This window comes from Lontra canadensis, unplaced genomic scaffold (genome assembly GCF_010015895.1).
Source record: "Lontra canadensis isolate GAN:19392208 unplaced genomic scaffold, GSC_riverotter_1.0 scaffold90, whole genome shotgun sequence".
NCBI classification, from domain to species: Eukaryota; Metazoa; Chordata; class Mammalia; order Carnivora; family Mustelidae; genus Lontra; species Lontra canadensis.
The window spans coordinates 7,447,718-7,460,575 of record NW_022631084.1 but is presented as its reverse complement, the minus strand read 5'-3'; the positions used below and the strand labels follow the sequence as shown (position 1 = coordinate 7,460,575).

General features: G+C 37.3%; 1 protein-coding gene across 10 annotated transcripts in view; it reads left to right on the top strand.

The window, feature by feature from the left end:
• Window positions 1-12,858, top strand: part of MECOM (MDS1 and EVI1 complex locus) — a 540,895-nt gene that overhangs the window by 424,119 nt on the left and 103,918 nt on the right. The window lies entirely within an intron of this gene.

Genomic DNA, 12,858 nt, shown 5'->3' with positions numbered 1-12,858 from the left:
ATCGTAGCCTGGGACTTGGCATGGAAGGTCTCAGCCCAGCAGCTTGACATGATGCTAGGTCTGAAGGACCTCAGATTCTGGTCAAGGGGTACTGTTTCAGAGTTCCAAGATGAGGTCTAAATAAAGAGAGGGAGTGATTTGAACCCACAGAATCTAGGAACTGTGGAGTAAGACTGAAATAACTGCTCTAAGATCAGCAGGTTGTGGCTCGGTTGTACAGAACTCCTCACCATTGTCCGCTCTGATCTTCGTATCTCGTACAGCGTAGGGTGGAGTCAGCTTCGCTTTCTTGTCTGGGTCACACTCAATGCAACTTTCATTCCCCTTCTACTAGCTTAATATACTGTCGGTTGAGGTTACAGGTTTAGATGAAAGTTTATAAATGAGGCTAATTAACATTGAACTTGTAACTCTTTTTTTTTTTTCCCCTGTCCATTTGAAAAAAGGTATTCTTAGAATTAGGAATAGAGTATAAAAATGTCTTAGGCCACTGTAAATTTCTTTTGCAGATAGCTCTGTGATGTGTTGCATGTTTAAATTAGCACAATGTGTATTCATTTTAAATATTGATCTTTAAGGAAGCAATGTAATAAATCTGGATACTCTTTTGCATTACTGTTTACATTAGGTCTACTCCAGATTAAGAGAGACAGTTGCCTTGTAAATTTGCTTGCAGAGTAAGCAGTGGCATATAAATAATTCTGTTTCCAATTATACGAAACAATGATGATAAACTATTGGGAGCTGGGACGATTGTGCAGAGCTTGACTGAATCACAGACCCAGGCCAGGCCTGTGAGTAACTGATGTGCAGCTGGCAACTGGGACCATTGTTTAGATCAGGAAGCAAATGAAAAAGTGGCACAGAACAAAATTCTATAAATGTAGCTCCATTAAGATGTAGTTCCTCTCCAGCTGTAAAGTTTCTAAGGAGCTACCAAAACTATTTAAAAACATAAAAACACAATTGTTTGGCTTGGTAATGGTAACAATTTGTCTGTAACAATGTTAAGTATGTTGTGGTAACCTTCATGGGGGAAAAGCTGTATGGATGGACTTGGTTGTGGTTTGGGGTTTCCACTTTCTCCCAGCAGTGGTTCTTGAGTTGTGGCATGAACTGGCCTTTGAACCATTTGATAGCTCAACCAAATTTCAGCTAGGAATGTTAAAACATAATGGCTGAAGATTAAGAATAAATTTACACCTAGGCCATATAATTCCAAGGCCAAGATCAACCCATTCCCCTTAACGTTCCCATCATCTATTCTGGAGTGCAAATATTCACATGGAAATGAGGTTGGTTGAAATGTTTAGCTTATATTGGAAAACATATCTGCTAAGCAGCTGAGAAATGTATTCATTTCAGTCTTTCCATTTGACAAGGCTCCCGCTCCCAAGTAAAATACTAAGAATGCAATGACAGCAGCTGAAGGCAGTCCATTTCCTCTCCTGCCTTTAATCTCTCCCTGGGAAAAATAGTTCTTGAAACGCTATAATGTGTGTATATTGACACTCTTACTTGGTTTTTAAAATAGGGTTGACTTTCTATTTATTCTCTGTGCCCGGTGACTTTTTTTTTTTTTTTTAACCAGTTATTTAAAAGTGTGTTTATTATTTTCGTGACTGATAATGATTATTATAGTCATACCGTGCTTTTCAGTTGATAAAGTGTGTTCATATGCATTATTATGTCATTACATCATTGCCATCATTATAAGAACTTTGAGAAATGGGTTGGATCAATATTATTTTTTTACCCCAATTTTTCAAATGATGAAAAGAAGTTCAGTGAGGTTAAGTGATTTGTTCATGTTTTTATAGCTAGTAAGTGTCAAACCTATACTCCAATCTAGCTATTTGAACTCTAAATGCCATGTTCTTTCCACAGTGGTTTTAAAATGGCCTGTTGTGTGTGTGTGTGTGTGTGTGTGTGTGTGTGTGTGTGTACGTGGGTTTTAAAGGGCTACATTTAGCACAGGGAGTCCTGTGGAAGATATGTGTAGATCGATTGGCATAATGCATATCAAGGCTTCTTGCTATTCATCTCTGCGTTGCTTCCTGTTGAGGTAGAGTAGGTGGTCTAAAGCACAGACGGTTCTGAAATTTGGTTTTAATTATTGGCTATGACAAAGTCCGTGGGTTCATTCTGATCATGCGTATCTTCAATGTAACACGAACATGCTGAGTAGAATAGTGAAAAGGTGAGAAATGACAGGAAGTTGGTGAGAAATGGCATGATGATGGCTGTGTTTATCCCAACACGTTTTAGGTTTGCTGTTTTAGAATTTCATTTGCTCATTCTTTGCGGCCCCCTGTCCATCCCACTTTGGGATATGTGCCTAATAAATCCATCGGCTTGCTTGGCAAAGCAAAACTAATTTGGAGTCTCAGAAAGTTGGACTTAATTGTTCACTCTAAGTTTTAGTAAAAAATATTTTACCAGATGATCTTGGTACTGAAGGAGCTTTGGAGGGGAAGGATTAGGGGGACTTCCGTGAGACGTGTTCAAATAGAAGCAGCTCGTTGTACGCGGTCTCCCTGGATATCGAGCTCTTCCTCCACCATGCCTGGTTGGGGGGCTGTAGCACAGCAATGACGACTCTGTAAGAAGTCTAAGGGCTGCTCTTTGAGGATCTCTGAGAGGTCAAGGGATTATATAACTGCATTGGAATAAAACTGGGGATGCTGGCACCTTGACCTAAAATAGCTTTAAACTTCAACAAATAATGTGGATTTTAGTCTATTTTGCTTCCGGCCTTAACTTAGTAAAGATTTCCTGGCCAACTCTAGGAAGGAAAACATTCTATAGTAAAATAAAACACTAATGACTCCAGAATACTATGTGACACCTAATTTAATGATTGCCACCAAAATTATTTTCACCAGTTATAAATCAATTACTAGGCATAGTTATAATCACATTAATAACACTGGCTTGCCTTTTCAAATCCAAATATTATACAGTAAGGAAATGTTCTGACTCTAAATGGTTTTAATTAAAGAATGAGCCTTTTTTTTTTTTTTTTAAAGGTGGTAAGGAGGTATATTTTTTGTCCTTGCTCTTTGGTTTTTGTGTTCATGGTTTCAAGAAAAAAAGGAAAAGTAATGATTATAGTAAATTACAGGAGTTTGGCAGTGGGGTAATTAACAGGTAATTATCAATAAACATTTAACCACAAAAGCTTGGATCCCACCTACCACTTGTCAACAATAAAAGCTTAGTAACTCCACATGGCATTGGAAACAGTCTACAGGGAGTCCCAGAAAGGACTGCTAATATAAATAAACAATTCTTTCTTGGGAGAATACACAAGGGCCAGGCTGTAAGTGACCACATAGAAGAAGGAAAGAAAAATCCAGTAGACAGGAAAAATATTAGGAAACCAAACATTTGGTTTCAGATTTAGGAGAAAAATATGAATATCCTTGGTATGGCAGCCAGAAAAATTATCTATGAATGTCTTTCTCATCCCATACATAAATTTTGTGTTTCTTTAAGCATGGTTAGAAGTGTAAGATTATTTAGCCAAGCTGGCATTTTGACACAAGGAAAAAGTTGACCTTATCCAGGTTTAAATATAGTCAGCATACTTTATAGATTGAATAATTGGTGAATAATTCACCATAAAATATATTTATTATGGAAATCTACAACTAGGTTTTGAAGGCATCTCTAAACTTTATACAAACCTTGATTCGGAACCCTTTCTTCTTTAAAATGGCCCGATTTCTATTACCATAGCTTGAGGGGGTGAAGGTTTCTAAATAGCTCGGGAAAAAACAACCCTGTAGTTCAGACAAGAAGACATGACGCCAAAGACAATGAATAATAATATGACTGACTATTTCTATTTCATTTTGGCTCTGTTCATGTGTTGTTAGGATACAATTTGAAAATAGCTAAATCATGAATTGAATTTCATTTTGGAGGAGGTTTTCGCTTTTTGAATTCTATTTCATCTACGCGCGCGAGCATGCACGCACACAAACACACCACCTCCCCCAAGCCCTGTGTGTCTAAAATGACCTTTGAATATATCAGAATCAAATGCACTTATTGACTAGTATCAACACCTGGTGACATGCTTAGTTAGCATCATGCAGAGTGCATTAAGTAAATATGTTCTTTGTTGTCTAAGGTATAAGAGATAAAACTGTCTTAGAACACATTTGAAAGATGTACATGCAACTGAATAAACACTGAGTACATATTCAATAAAGATTTCATTATCTCCAGGCCAAGGGGTAAATGTATATTGTGGAGTGATGACAGTAAGGTGACCCGCGGGGGTTGCAAGGTTAGATAAGGGAGTCTGGAGGAGAGATTGCCATCCGACTGCGCCCCTGTCAGGACAATCTTTGGGTGGAGGGGAGATTCCATGTGCCGTTTGAATGGTACTCTGCAACCAGCCTGGCACATCAGGGTGGGCAGGCAATCCCTGAAGAGGGAAGGAAAAGCTAGCACAACGTTCTGGTCTCAACAAGAGGTATAGGTCTGGGCACATGTTGCCCAGGGATCCAAGGAAGACGTCACACTACAACAAAAGTTTGAATGTTTAGTGCGATGTTTAAAGTCCTGTGAAACCTAATTGCCAAAATACCTGTCTTTACTGTGCTATTTTGCCTGAACTTCACCTAAGACCGTTTTCATTTTCTCTCTGGACTGGCATTATGTCTGCCTAAATTTTTTCCTTCAGATTGCCCACATCCAATCGCATTCATTAGAACTTTGCTAAATGCTGAGTTTCCCATGGTTTTCTTAATTCCCTTTGAATTTTTTTTTTCAAGACAAACCCAGATCTTGTTAAAAAACCCTCCCACTGTGTCTTCTGTTACTAAAAAGTAATTAAATAAAAAGTGAGGTTTGGATACATCTATCATTTAATTTGAAATTACGTATGAGTATAGAGAGCAAAAGTGACTTTGAAAGATCAATTCTCAAAGTTCGACTTAAGAACTGTGTTATTAGCCAAAATAATATGAACCAAGTCCATTCTCTTGACCTTCACAAGGTCTAACCTAGTCCATTACTGCAGCGGAGCCGGGAACCAAAGAACGGCTTTGAATCGGTCAGACCCAAACCGAGTTAAGTTTGCATGTGGTGAAATAGACATTAGTTAAAAAATAATTAATGCTATCTTTGACCTTTGAAATGAGGAAGGACATTCATAGTCCTCTCTGCCACTCCATACATGTGAATCTACTTAACTAATGTCATTACTTTTAAAATAGAGCTTGATTTCAAATATCTTGAATAACTTCAACAAAGTTGTATTCTTCCTAAATGGATGGTATCAACAAATTTCCCTGGGATATTTAAAGCACACTTTTTTTTTTTTAATTGTTTACCAGATGACTTTTGAAAACATATACAGATAGATAGATAAATATTTGCTGTATGGTATAACCGCTGATCACATTGCTTTGGCACAGCTGGGCAAGAGCTCCTTGGGGTTGTTATGAGAAGATCATTGATTGTTCCCCTTTCAGGTTTTAATAAGACCCAGAAACAGGTAGAGTTCTGTTGTTGTGAGTGCTAGACACATAGTGTTTTAGGGAGGAATTTCTAAATTGTTTCACAATCCTTTGCTACTGGAAAGAAGAATGGCTTTTTTCTCTTCCCTTATTCTCCCATTATTTTTCCTTTTCTACCAATTACCATGACAGTGTGAAGAAGGAAAACCCTCATTCACCATGAATTCCCTCAGCTGTTGCTGGGATAGCGACAGAAGGGAAAGAACAGAAGTATCCCCAAAGCAGGCACAGTAACTTACAAATGTAGTTTGTAAATAAACTACATAACTAAATAAACAGTAACTTACAATGTAGTTTTCATTTTGTTCTTCATTGTTTTCCAAAATTATTTCTAGTTCAGATATATTTTGGGGGAGTTTAACAGGTATGCTCCATGTTTTCCCAAATAACAGTTTTAAATTAACAAATGAATAAGCCCTACAGGTGACATAGAAGATACAAAACATACAGGCACATAGGAGACAATTAACTCGGTTTTAGTGAACAAATGAATAAATGAAGCCCATCTATGCCTTTATACATACCACTCCCGGGTTTCCTCGTCCTTTTCTAGATAACCCTTGTTTGTCTGTTGGGTTCCCAGTTAATTGTTACTTCACAGGAAGGACTTTCCTGACTGTTCTTTGCATTCTAAACTATTTGTTTCTGCAGCACACTGAATTTCTCCCCTGTCTTCATCACATTTGGTTGGGATTCAGTGTTCCGTGTCTATCCCCTCCACTGTCTAGGTCTGTTATGTGTGGTGTTCTGTTCCCAGGGCCCGCGATAGCGATTGGCAAATAGGTACATGAACCTGAACCGTTCAGAAGGAAGAATGGGTAGAAAGTAGAGTTCAACTGGAAAGAGAGAAAAAGAAATGAATAGTGGGTAAGGTCTGTAGAGGAAAGAGTCCCTGGCAAGGGAAGAAAGGAAGAGATGCTTAGAATGGCGCAAAGGACAGAGAAATCAAGACTTTGCAATGGCACATTGATGCCTAAGCCATGGAAGAAGTTATGGCATCAAAATAGAAGGAGGAAGTAGATAAAAACAAAGAGAAACAAAGAATAATTCACAAGAATATTAATCAGATTTTAAAATAGAAAAAGTAACAAAGAGGATTTTGCCCAGTTATTTTCATTTCTGACCTTGCTTTCTCCCCCTAGGCAAGGGGAGAGCAAAGTGAAGTGAGAGTTTGATATAAAAGTTTGACTTAAGACCTAGATTTTCCCCCAATGTAAAACCCTATTTCATAATAAGTAAATATAAAACACTGAGCCATTGTAATAAAGAAGGCATCTATTGTTATGAATTGGTCTCAGCAACTTGACATCACCTTTTATTGTCATAAGTCATAAGTAGTTCACGTATTTTAAAATCAGGTCTTGTTTTTCTAGCATTCACATATATTTTTTTAAAATCTACTTTAATGTTGGTGAATAAAATCTATGTTTTAGGATTTCCATGATAACATGTTCTTTATGTCGTTTTGCAAAAAGGGGACATGATTTGGTGTTTGTTTTAACCAATCTGTCATCCACAGAGACATGCTTTACCATGGAGTTTTTTACTCTGTCTCTTATTAGAAAACTACACTTCATCAGAAATATCATAGAAAGATCAATGATAAATCAAATGCATGTCATGGTAGTACCTTGCTACCTCTCCTCGGGGTGGAGGGCAAAATATAATGTTGGCTATTGCACAGTGTCACACCAGGGTTTTTATAAAGGTATAGTCATTTTCAGAATTCTTAAGCCCTTAGTCCTTATTGAGCTCATCAGTTGACAAAGCATCACTTGACAAGCCAAAGCGCATTCTTAGTTTGCACAGTTAGAATGAATATGCACACCTCATCACTCTGAGAGTTCATTTCTCTTTCTGTAGATAATTCTCAGAAGCACCTGGATGACTAGAGAATTCTGAGATTAAATTTCAGTTTCTTGGACTCTAATATGGATCAGCTGGCTTTAAAAGCACGCAGCGCAAAGAGGTCACTTAACATTATCACTGGAATAGCCTTGCATTCACATGAGCAGGGCTAAGATCTGAAGCTGCTAGAAAATCTGTCCGGGAGCCCAGGAAGCCTGTGGATGAACAGACATGGTCTGAGGTAAACTGGGATACACTGGAAACTCTATACATTTATTACAGTTCACACATGGCACTTTAAAGTGTGATCACTTTTCCTTTTTTTTTTTTTTGTTCTTTTGCCCTTCTTACAACTGCCTTGCAATCCTTGTTATCAAAATTTCCCAACAAGTAATTCCAAAATAAGAAAAATGGTTGATGTGTGTACTTAGCAAAAAATCAAAACAAGACCACGTCTCATTTTAAAGTTTTATAAAAATTGTGAGGCATTCTAAATGTAAGGGGCGTGTATTTATGGATGTATCACAAACTGTTTTGTGTCTTCAACAACTCTGTTTTTCAAACTAAGGCTTAGTTACTGTTGTCATTTTTAAATTTTTCTTTCCCTTTACTTAGAAAATGATAGCTCAGGACATGAGATACCTGAGAATTGGGAAGGAAAGCTTAGAACTTCTGAGTATCCAGTGAGTTAGAGATATAAAATGCTATCTCATGCAGGTCAGTCATATTTAAAATTATGTTTCCTTTACCAAAGAATGTACCCACCGATAAGCTATCTCACATAATCAATGGGCGCGACTTCCTGTGAACGCAGCTCTTGCTGAATCCCTATAGTTAGTTAATAGCGATAGCGAGGAGGAACTTGAAGGACTCTCTTCTATTTCAGAACTACAGAATCCTGGCTAAGTAGGAGGCTTAACCAGAGAGCATATTGGTTTCAGCAGACTATGGTAAAGTTAATTAAGGATGATTAATGGAGCATTTTTCTTCCAATGATATCTGTGACAGAACAAAGCTGTCTGAGGCTTGTCAAGCAGAATTTGAGTTGAATGAGTATTTATGTGATCAAATCTGAAGGCTGCCTCTTGACAGAGCGAGGATTCATCAATCAATTGCTCTGGCTCGCAGTGGTGGGAAATTGGTCTATCCGAGTACATTCTGCTCCCATCCCCCATTTTTTTTCATTCAATCATCCCTCAGGCTACAATGCATCTTTTGCTTTTACCTCCAACCACCTTAAGGGCTATCAGAGAAAAAGTAAAGGCAAGAGCAAAAAACATCTATTATGATGGTTATTTCTCAGCCAAACTCCTACAACTGATTTCTTTGAAGCAGAGGGTTATAAAGTGACATGGGCCTATGTGAGGAATTAATTGGCATTAACAAAAGTTATCTTACAGCCTGATGAGAAGCAATTGTGAGCTTAGTAAAAAAACTAGCTGATACGTAGCTGTACCCTTTTTGGGCTTATACCTTTTATTCTTATAAAATTGTAGGCTATTTCTTCAGCTTTTGTAAAGTCCGCTAATTCTAAGAATAAGCTAGAAAAGAAATAGAGCTTATGCTTCAGGTTTTTGCTTGTAGCTGTATTCTACACTTCTTACCACTGCCTTGCAATCCTTGTTATCAAAATGTCCCAACAAGTAGTTCCAAAATAAGAAAAATGGTTGATGTGTGTACTAAGCAACATCATCCTACTACAATCCGCCGTGGCCAGGTCTGGATTCTCCATGTGGTGGTCACTGGTCCTGCGAGGTCAGGCACTGCTGGCCAGATCTACCTGCACAGCAAGCTCATTTTCACGCGGGATATGTGGAGTCTCGTTTAATTGCTATGGAAGGAACAGTGTCGATGCAGAGGTATGATCAGGGATTAGCTAAAATAGAGTATTCATTTTGCAAGATGTATACAATGCTGTATCACATGCTTTATCCAATTCGATGCTCACAAAAAATTCACGCAAACAGGGGAGCTATAAGGATTCCTATGAAATAGATGTGGAAATTGAGGTTGTAAGTGGTTTCATAACTTGCTAAAATGATGTGGCTGTACATGGCTGAGATGGGACATGGGTCTAATTCTGGGCACTCCCACTACACCCTTCTACCTCTTTTGTCGACTGTGTTCTTTCTGGGTCATGGCTAACTGCTTTATTTGCTTCTCAAATGTGGGCACAATACTTGCACCCCGAATTTAAGTAATGAGTGAGTTTTTAATGGTCAATGCAACTTGAGCAATTCAGTCTTACATTGGCCGATGCTCTATTTAATTCTGAAGCTGAATGACTGCAACTGGGAGGAGAATATTTCTGGTTCAGCAAGGAACTGAGGCTTTTGGTGATTTCAGGAGTGGCACCCAACTGCACAGACTCTTCATAGTGTCAGCGTGAGAAAGATACAACTACAGCTTCCCAGAAGAGTAGCCCCAGGGATTCCTGAGTTGTGTTCGGGAGAAAAAAATATTATATGCATACATATTCATATTATTATTATTTATTGAGATGTTTATAAAGAAGCATTTTTGAAGAGTTGTCTTCATATAGCAGAGAAGAGATCGTCTTGGTCATTTATCAGAAAATTTCACTTTCCCAAATCATGCTTACTCATCTTGAAATGTTGTCATTGATTTTATAATCTACATTCTCACTATTTTGGGGAAGCACATATGAGTAATGATACAATAACATACATAGTCAGTTTTACATAAAAGTGTGGCAATCACTTGCCGATATAGTATTGGTATTTTTAGGAAGAAGTTTCATTTCTTTTGTTATATGTTTTCAGAGTGCAAAGTCAGATAAAAAGGAAAATGATTTAATAAAAAGATTGCCAATGGATTAGATCAATTTCAACTGATATTGATTTCTCTTTATTTATATATAAACACAAATGCTGATTAGGTTTTTTTGCATCTAAACTGTAACAATGCGCTTAGATTTTTAAAATCTTTCTTTTTTTCTAAAATCTTTTGAAATGGGTGATTAACATACCAAGAGTTCAAGATAGGCCTTAGTTTTTCTGCCCTGTTATCTTTGGAAATTACATTAAATATTTTATTATTTAATATTTCCTTCTTCAGATGTTCTTCTGTGAAAATATTGAAGGGTCTTACTTTTATCTGTTTTCCTTTTTCAGTTATTTTTGTGTAATAACTGAAGGCCTATTTTCTGTTTGTAAATATTTTTAGATAATTCTTTATTCTATAAAATGCTTTGGGATGCAATATTTGTTTATTTTAACTTAGGAAAAAAGTGCGAGGAGCGGAAAGGGGTGATCCAAAGACAGCCACACAGAGAACTGAACTCAGTCCTCCGTTTATTCACTTCGCCCATTCGAGAATTGCCGTTGATGCCAGAGATCATTCAGCAAATGCAGAGTGAAAAAAACTGTTTTTTCCCTTGTTATGCTTATGATATATGTCTGAGAATACTCTTGGATTGTAGCAGCTCTGAGTGTGATCCTATCACAGCTTGAGCTTCAGAACTTGCAGTCCACCCAAATCCCTACATCTGTGACCTGTGAACTATTAGTAGGTCAGCTTTTTTCTCCATTTAGTATTTAGGCAGTTAATTTCTTAGACATAAGTGCAGCATAGTCACAGCTATAAAATTTAAAAAAAAATTAATTTAAACCTATAGCTCTGACCTAGTGAGGTGATCTAACATCTGGGTTCTCTTGCTTTGTGGTTTTTCTACTTTAACCCCAGGCCTAATCCTGCCCTCAGGCTTATGTCACTTTGTTATCACCCCCTCCGCCCTCCATCCAAATCACTGATAAAACAATGTCTGAATGGAATAGGGCAATTTCCAGGTTGCTATTAAGCCATTAATTAATTGTCCCTGTTTGCATGTCCTTGAGCTCAAATAACCTATTGACTCTAATCAGTAAAATGATAATAAACAAGATATCACTTTTATATATTCGATGGAGGCACAATGTCATCTTCTAAAGTTGTTTAACAGTAACAAGTTCAAAAGTAAACTTCTTTAACAGTAGGTAATAATAATTCAGGGTGGGTTTCTAAGCAGGTTTGGTAAATTGGACAGTAATTGCACAGTTGATACTCACACTATCTGTAGAAGGATCAGAGCACACTCAAATGGAGTAGACAACTTGGTCATCCAGTGGACATCATTAATTTTGGTGAACGGGACTAGTTTAACTAAGCTCTCTTGATTAATCCTACATGAGCCAAAGTGATGAGGGCAAGATACTGGTTTGGCAATTGAAAATTTCGAAATGAAAAGGAATGTCGGTATTTTTTTGCATATTCTTGTCCACATTCTTTTGTAACATCTCAACTGTGCTAATTAGAGGATATTAGAACGCAGTGTGTTTGTCATAATTTTTATCACATGGAAGGCACAGGAATATAGATTTTAAAAACTTGATTAAAATTTATTTGAAGTTTTGGAAAATGCTAAAAAATTTTCTGAGAGAAAAATTATGTATATATATTATGTTGTATAATATATAACATAATATAATATAATATATAATATAATATAATATGCCCTTCTCTATATTATGTTATATATATGTGTGTGTATACACACACACACACACACACACACACACTCACACATACGTGTCTTACTACCTAGATTTGTTCAATATATTTTATAAGATTATAACCAAAGATCTGGGCTTTGTAATTCAATATTTGTAGGAAAAAATCTTCAACCAGAAATATATAAATAAACACTAGAGCATGTGTTCTCAGTGAAAAAATTGAGACTTCATTTTGGGCTTAAAATAAACATTTGGCTGTGATCTCAAAATTTATGCCCAAAGTTGTTCGTTTTTAGGTTCCTGAACAGTCTGGTCAGTAAAACTTTTCATTCTAATGCTAGACAGAATCAGCAGAGATGAATACAAGTTGATGTCATTGAAATGGCACTCACAGGGCACCTGGGTGGCACAGTGGGTTAAGCCTCTGCCTTTGGCTCAGGTCATAATCTTAGGGTCTTGGGATCGAGCCCCACATTGGGCTCTCTTCTCAGCAGGGAGCCTGCTTCCCCCTTTTTCTCTGTCTCTCTGCCTACTTGTGATCTCTCTCAGTCAAATAAATAAATAAAATCTTAAAAAAAAAATGGCCCTCACAGACTTTATTCATCCTAGGCTTTAACCCTGACACATACGCATTTTTTTTTCTAATTTTATTGAGCAACCCAACGTATGTGGAGTGTACAAAATCCCACCAAATCAGATTCTGATGCTTTTCCTCATGTCTCTTCTTTGCTCACCATGTGACAAGGATATTTCTCTCTCTTTCCTGTTCATCTCTCTCCTTTCCCTTTCACTGTCTGCCTCTCTCCTCTGAACCCCATCAAAACCAAGCCAAAACAAACAAAACTACCCCAAATGCGATTCTCCATCTCACTTCCAGCCTTTAACACTGGACACTGCCCTTCTCTATTTTATGGAAACCATTCCTACTGTCCTTTATGTTTCAGCTCAGACCTGCCTTCACTTGG